This window comes from Danio rerio, chromosome 3 (genome assembly GCF_052040795.2).
Source record: "Danio rerio strain M-AB ecotype USA chromosome 3, GRCz13ab, whole genome shotgun sequence".
Classification (NCBI taxonomy): Eukaryota; Metazoa; Chordata; class Actinopteri; order Cypriniformes; family Danionidae; genus Danio; species Danio rerio.
In genome coordinates this window covers 1,151,830-1,160,000 of record NC_141023.1, presented here as the reverse complement: position 1 = coordinate 1,160,000, position 8,171 = coordinate 1,151,830, and the positions used below count along the sequence as shown (strand labels likewise).

Here is an 8,171-nt window from a genome sequence, read left to right as displayed (position 1 = left end):
GTTAGTAACATGCTAATTCATGTTAGAATCATGCTAACAACATGCTAATTCATGCTAGAATCATGCTAGTAACATGCCAATTCATGCTAGAATCATGCTAACAACATGCTAATTCATGCTAGAATCATGCTAATAACATGCTAATCTATCTATCTATCTATCTATCTATCTATCTATCTATCTATCTATCTATCTATCTATCTATCTATCTATCTTTTCATAGTTTTAAAAACTGTTTAAACTAAATAAACTATTACCGTCAGGCTTTCACAAGCCAGCCTCAAAGTTTGTTCTCAAACTTTAAGAATCTAGTTCTGCTTCTTCTTCTTCTTTCTTCTGAGACTAATTTTAAAGTCTATCTCCTCCTAACCCTTTCAAGCTTCATACCTCAAACTTTCGTCAAACCTTCAAACTGGTCTGACTCGGGTTGCTATATCTTTTCCGACTGATCCGACTTTCGGTTTTCCGAAAAACGACCCGGAAAATTCCCAAAATTCCCATTGACTTAACATTGGGTCAAACTTTGTCACCTCATAACTCTGCATCAGACTGTCCTACAGACTTCTAACTGGGCTCATTTAACTCAGTCTAGCCAGCAGCCAATAACTGATGACCTTTAAACTTACTAGCCACTCCCTAGCAACCACTTTTGGCACCCTAGCAACTGTCCCATAGACTTCCATTGTAAAAGACTGCCATTGACTTAACATTGAGTCAACCTTTGTGAGCTCATAACTCTGCATCAGACTGTCCTACAGACTAGAGTCAGGCCTCATTCAACTCAGTCTAGTCAGTAGCCAATCACTGATGGCCTTTAGACTTACTAGCCACTCCCTAGCAACCACTTATGGCACCCTAGCAACTGTCCCGTAGACTTCCATTCAAAAGACTCTCATTGACTTAACATGGGATCAAACTTTGTGAGCTCATAACTCTGCATCAGACTGTCATACAGACTAATGGCTGAGCTCATTTAACTCAGACTACCAAACTGCCAATAACTGATGAGCTTTTAACTTTCTAGCCACACCCCTAACTACCACATACTGCACCCTAGCAACTGTCCCGTAGACTTCCATTACAAAAGACTCTCATTGACTTAACATGGGATCAAACTTTGTGAGCTCATAACTCAGCATCAGACTGTCATAGAGACTAATGGCTGAGCTCATTTAACTCAGTCTAGCCAGCAGCCAATCACTGATGGCCTTTTAACTTTCTAGCCACACCCCTAACTACCACATACTGCACCCTAGCAACTGTCCTATATAATGTAATTAGCTGTGCTATCAAATGCTTATAAATCTAACATACTAATGACATGCCAATCATGCTAGCAACATACTACTCATATGCTAATCATGCTAATGACATGCTAACTCATACTGGAAACATGCTAATGACATGCTAATTTGAACTAGAATCATGCTAGTAACATGCTAATTCATACTAGACTCATGTTAATAACTGGCCTACATGCATATCTTTGCATAGCAGTGTCCTATTGACTTGGGGGATGGCTCATCTGACTCAGACAACCAATGAGCATCTCAATATGATAATAAAGCTCACAAGCCACGCCCCCAAATTGATTCCATAGACTTTCATTAAAATAGGCCAAGATGCATATCTTTGCATAGCAGTGTCATAGAGACAAGGGGGTTGGTTCATTTGACTAAGACAACCAACCACATTCAAGTTCACTCTGTAACCTCGCCCATAGCAACAAAACAGAGTACCCTAGCAACCATTCATCAACAGCTATATCTCAGCATCAGAACATCGTAGAGACTTGGAGATTGGCTCGTTTGACTCATGCTAGCATACGGAACTTCCTATATGCTACACATGCTAGCAGTGACTAGCTACATGCTAATATTGACCAGCCAAGTACTGTAACTTGCTAGAAATGCTTACTAAGTATAAATGTTTTATCAAGCATGTATGTGAGGCTTGCCTAGTAACCAACCAGGGTACCCTAGCAACTGCCTAGCAACCACCCAAACTACCCTAGCAACCGCCTAGCAACGGCCTAGTAATGCCTTAGTAAGGGCCTAGCGACCACTAAGGACACCCTAGCAACCGCCTAGCAACGCCTTAGCAACCACTCAGAATACCTTAGCAACCACCTAGCAACACCTTAGCAACCACCTAGCAACCACTTGGGACACCTTAGCAACCGCCTAGCAACACCTTAGCAACCACCTAGGAACCACTTAGGACACCCTAGCAACCGCCTAGCAACACCTTAGCAACCACCTAGCAACACCTTAGCAACCACCTAGCAACCACTTAGGACACCTTAGCAACCACCTAGCAACACCTTAGCAACCACCTAGCAACCACTCAGAACACCCTAGCAACTGCTTAGCAACGCCTTAGCAACCACCTAGCAACCACTCAGGACACCCTAGCAACCACCTAGCAACACCTTAGCAACCACCTAGCAACCACTCAGGACACCCTAGCAACCACCTAGCAACACCTTAGCAACCACTCAGAACACCCTAGCAACCGCCTAGCAACACCTTAGCAACAACCTAGCAACCACTCAGAATACCCTAGCGACCACCTTGCAACACCTTAGTAACCACTAAGCAACTAGTCAGAACACCTTAGCAACTGCCTAGCACCACCTTAGCAACCACCTAGCAACCACTCAAAACACCCTAGCAACCGTCTAGCAACACCTTAGCAACCACCTAGCAACTAGTCAGACCACCTTAGCAACTGCCTGGCACCACCTTAGCAACCACTTAAAACACCCAAGCAACCGCCTAGTAAAATGCTAATTCATGCTAGAATTATGCTAACAACATGCTAATTCATGCTAGAATCATACTAGTAACATGCTAATTTATGCTAGATTTATGCTAACAACATGCTAATTCATGCTAGAATCATGCTAGTAACATGCTAATTCATGCTAGAATCATGCTAACATGCTAATTCATGTAAGAATCATGCTACTAACATGCTAATTCATGCTAGAATTATCCAAGTAGCATGCTAATTCATGCTAGAATCATGCTAGTAACATGCTAATTCATGCTAGAATCACGCTAACAACATGCTAATTCATGTTAGAAACATGCTAGTAACTTGCTAATTCATGCTAGAATCATGCTAACAACATGCTAATTCATGTAAGAATCATACTACTAACATGCTAATTCATGCTAGTAATATGTTACCTCAAGCTAAAATCATACTAACATGCTATTTACACTTTAAAACCACTTCAAACTTTCAGATTCGGCTTTTCAAGCCACCATAAAGTTTGTCCTCAAACTTTACTATCTAGTTTTAAAATCATATTTGTGAGATATTTGTCGTCAGGTAATGTTTTTATTAGTTAGAAAAGCCCCTGTTTTGAATAGTGATAAAACTGTAACTTATATGTGGATAATATGGCTAAAAACGGCTAAGAATGATGGCAGCCGTCAGTTCAGTAACGTTAATCTGTTAAGTTGATTGTGCTCGGGGTTTTAACAAATTCATTTTAAGTTACAATTGTCCTTTTACGCTCGTCATTCCCAATTAAATGATCAATAAGACGTGTTATATGAAGAACAGCGTCGAAACGGGAGCTTGAATGAATGAATCATATGCTGTCCGTTTTATACAGTTGTAATTGGTGCCGAATTCTGCTTTTGTACTGGTTTTAGCTCAAACACTGAACGAACAGTCTGTTTTTGGTAACGTTAATCCTAATGATCTTGATTTGCTTGTTAATGTGTGTTTTATCAAGTTTCAGCAAAAGTTTGCAGAGTAACATTATGTGGTTCATGTTGGCCACTGTTGAGACTGGTCTGCATTAAAAAATTTTTAAAGCCAAAACGTTTGAAAAAAAAAATCCACAGTTGAAACGTGATGTGTTAAATGACTTATGAAGGAAATTAATTAGCTAAAAAAGAAGGCTAAGTGTGTTATGAAATATTAAACCTTGTTAAAAAATAAAATCAATTGTGTTAAATAAGCTTAAAATCCATATCTTATGTTTTATATTACTTTAAAACAGCCTGGAAACTGAATTGCACCATTAATCTTGTACATATGTATCAAGTCCAAACAAATGGTTTTGTGGCAAGTAAAAATAATATTTTTATAAATAGATTGTATTGTATTAATTTGTTACAGAAAAGAAAGGAATCATGCAAGGATGCAAGCTGAAGGAAAGGACAACTCTCACATCAGTGCATTACTAATTGTTTGACTTCATCATCAAGCACACCAGGTACAATATTGTACATATTTTGTAAACTTGTATATGTCAGACTGGTTGTTGGGAACTGAAATAATATATTTTATGTTTTATTTATTATTAAAATATTACAAGATTTATTGCTGCTATTTTATCACTGTGTGAGGTCATAGCTTATTTAAAATATCTATTATTAAAAAAATCAAATTTGAAAGAAAGTCTAAATGTTTCCATAAGGTAATTTATTGAATTGTTTTCTGAAAATGTAAAATTTGAAAGTATTGGTGAGCTGGAAAAACACAGTCTGTTGACGTAACTTTTATTTTTATCTTAACTTTTTATTTTATGTTAAAAGTAGATTAATTTACCTTGGATCGCATGTTTAAGTTATAATTTCAGAGTGAAAAATGTAAAAGAAAACCATTGAAAACAATGGCATAATGATTTTGCTTGTTCACAAGAGGTACTTGATTTATTTTTCCTGTAGTGATACATACGTTTTTAAGACTAATGCTTGACACTTAAATTTTAAAGGGATAGTTCACCCAAAAATAATGACATCTTTTATCCTCCACTTGTTTCAAAATATTTTTTTTGTTCTGTTGAACATAAACTCAGGTGGTGCGGTGCACAGTGGATAGCTCTGTTGCCTCCCAGCAAAAATGTTTCTGGTTCGAGCCTCGGCTGGGTCAGTTGGCATTTCTGTGTGAAGTTTGTATGTTCTCCCCGTGTTGGCGTGGGTTTCCTCCGGGTGCTCCTGTTTCCCCCACAAGACATGCGGTACAGGTGAATTGGGTAAGCTAAATTGTCCTTAGTGAATGTGTGTAAATGAGAGTGTATGGGTTTTTCCCAGTGATGTGTTGCAGCTGGAAGAGTATCTGCTGCGTAAAACATGCTGGATAAGTTGACTGTTCATTCCACTTTGGTGACCCCAGATTAATAAAGGGATGAAGCTGAAAAAAATGAATGAACACAAACCCAGTTTTTCCTACTATGTTAATCAATAGTTACAGGTTTCTAACATTCTTCAAAATATCTGCTTTAGTGTTTAACAGATTCAAACTGCTTTGAAACAAGTAGAGGATGAATAAATGGTGGCAGAATAGTAAACTATATCTTTAAATGTTTTATTCTGTAAGTTATGTGTATTCATATTTGTCTTGTCTTTTGTCATATTGTCCTTTTAGCTCAGATTGTGATGGACCTGGAATGCGACACCAGTTACTCTTAAAGCCTGATTTATACTTCTGCGTCAGGGGACCGGCGTAACCAACGGCGCATGCAACACGTGTGGCTGTGCATTTATACCTGTGCGCGCTGTCTCTGTTGGTCTGCATTAACACTTCCGAAACGCTAGTTGGCAGTGAGGTTTAAATGTTCCTCTGTGTCGAGTTTCTTCGCTACTTTTTTGCTTTTCCTGAACACTTCCGGGATGTACAAGTGGCTCAAACTCGCTCATTTTGAGGCAGGAACCGGCGGACGTGCAACAACTTTAACTATGAGGTAAACACAAAACAAAACTTTCCATCCGGAGCTCCTTCACGGTACTCCACACTTGTAAACAATCGCTCGCTCACATTCGCGCTGCTATCAGTCCCGCCCAGACTCGTCAGCGCTACCAAGCCGACCAATCACAGAGCTTACGCTAGGCGTCTTTGTGACGTGTAGTTACATTTTTTGAGAGGTGCACGTCAGTGACGGTGACGGCCACGGCGAAGGGCTATGCGTCAGAGCCATAGCATACGCCGGCGTTTGACGCAGAAGTATAAATCAGCCTTAAGTCAAGAACCAAATGAAGCACCAGAGTACAGATTATGGGGGTATCTGAAGTTGAACTAACTGGAAGCAGGGAACCATACTAATGAAGTTCCTTGAGGTAAAAGCACCTGCTTTATTTTAATAGGAAGTATTTTTTATAGAGTTCTATTGTTTTATTCTTATTCTAATTTTATTTTATTCATATACTGAATGGAAGTCATTCAAATTTCACAACAAATGATTTGCAGATTGAATATAAAATATAATGACATTTTAATGCATTATTTCTTTTGGTTATTCTTTACATCTATATATGGGCAAGTATTTAATCAATGAAAATAATTTTAAACAACTTAACTAAACAAATTACTCTGTTGGACCCTAGCAAAATTTTCAAACAACACACACTCTTGTGAATGCATTCTCACATTCATACACTCAAAAACACACATTCATACAACAGTCTGTCTCAGTCTGACTCACACACAACATCCTCTCCCACAGATTTTTCTAGCAAACCTCCACCACAAGCTTGTCCTTTTATGTTGCTTTTATTTCAAATATTTTAGAGCATGATATAGTCCAGGTTTTTATCACTAAGTATTTTTTTTTTCCATTCAGCAGGTTCCTTGTAAAGATTAACCCAGGGAAGGATCGAAAGTGGAGAAGACCAGATCAAGAAAGACTACATCAAGATCTGCGGTCAGTTCAAAGGTACTTTCACTAATTACCAAGATTTCAGACTATGAATTGATGGAGAAAACTTTGAGTGTCAGATCTTCCTACATCGCCTAGCAAAAATTCTTCCCAGTGTCTTGTAGTAGAAGTGATGCAGTCAATTGAGTTTACATTATTTCGTAAATTACTTTCTGATTTAATAAAAAAATATATTAACCAAACTTGATTAATGTAACAATTTTGATGAAAAGGGCATGTTTTACTAGAGCTTTTAGCACAAAGGCACCCCCATCTTGGAATATTGCTGTGTCTGACGTCACGGGGTTGGTATGCTAGAAACGTTTTTGAATGAGGTATTTGTATGATTTATACATAGTCTGTCTTAAAGCGTCACTAAATTGTACAGGTCAAAGCAATCTGTTGTTACATTTATCAAAATAAACAATAAGGCTCTTAAAACACTGCTTTGAAAAATGTAGAAAATGTAAAAAAATATTTCAATTATTTTATAATATTAATAATATTATAAGGAAGTATAAAACCTTCATAAGCTTGAAAATATACTAAACTTCCTTAAAGGAAATAAACTTCCTTTGTTAGTGCAAATTCCTTTTTATGCAGTCTTGTAATTAAACAATTAAACCATTCAAACAAGTTTACACTTAAAAAAAGGTCCGTAATGAAAATCCGATTTTTTTTTCAAATGTAACTAGCTAAAATAGTACCATGTACTTTTACTCTGTATTTGTATTATTTACTAAAATTTGTTTTATTTTAGCAATATAATAGTATTTCTAGTCCTTTAATTTAATGTAATTTATTTTTCAGTTCTCTTTCCATCTACAAAAACATTAAAAAAATTATTTCACAAGCACATTTAAAATAGGTTTAATACTATGAAATATTATATTCATATTATTTTTTATAAATTGATAGGTAGTTCCTATGGAATGTTTTTATGTATTGCTGAGAATACATTTCAGGTGTTCAATATGTTGCTTGTCAGTCTTAAAAATAAAAATAGGTGCTTAAAAAAGTGCTTAAAAGTCCTTAATTTTAATCGAGTTGTGCCTGTATGTACTCTGCAAACAGCACCTTTTAATTGTTGTATTCTCCGATTTTCAGGATGTTTTGCATTGGACTGTTTTTTTTGGCTTTGACCCTTGCTTGCCCCTGACCTCACTCTTGGACCGCCCTGTTGGATTTTCAGTTTATTTAATTTAAAAAAAATTTTTTGGTTCTGGGTAGATGCTAATAAATATTTAATTGTAATTATTTAATGTAAATCAAAGGCGGCAACACCAAGGCTCCAAAAATACAAATTTATTAAATTAAAAAGGCTGACACAGAGCGTGAAACGTTTCGAGCCGCCGGCTCTTCATCAGACAAATTATTTTTCGTTGTAATTTTTTTAATATGTTTTTGTTAAATATGCGATTTCTGTGTTTGTTCTGTCTACTCGTACTTGTTTATCTTGTTTCTGTAATTATCATTTGTTTATTTGACCCTTGCCTCGCCTCTGATCTTGTTT

At 36.9% G+C, this 8,171-nt stretch overlaps 2 long non-coding RNA genes across 4 annotated transcripts in view; both read left to right on the top strand.

Moving 5' to 3' along the window:
* LOC147845358 (uncharacterized) overlaps positions 1 to 5,525 on the top strand; it is a 7,992-nt gene extending 2,467 nt beyond the window's left edge. The window contains exons 2-3 of one of the 2 annotated variants that reach the window (XR_015480317.1): positions 4,141 to 4,237; positions 5,392 to 5,525. This is a non-coding gene — a long non-coding RNA (uncharacterized LOC147845358). Of the gene's footprint in view, positions 1 to 4,140; positions 4,238 to 4,822; positions 4,961 to 5,391 lie in introns of those variants that run through there. The other variant, XR_015480316.2, reaches the window with a different exon arrangement.
* A 414-nt stretch (positions 5,526 to 5,939) lies between these two features.
* On the top strand, positions 5,940 to 7,904 carry LOC147845357 (uncharacterized). 2 transcript variants are annotated; one of them, XR_015480303.1, is made up of 3 exons: positions 5,940 to 6,080; positions 6,584 to 6,676; positions 7,766 to 7,904. It is a non-coding gene; the product is annotated as an uncharacterized LOC147845357 (long non-coding RNA). The 2 variants fall into 2 exon arrangements; XR_015480304.1 differs by having other exon boundaries at positions 5,942 to 6,080; positions 6,587 to 6,676.
* Positions 7,905 to 8,171: the final 267 nt, after the last annotated feature.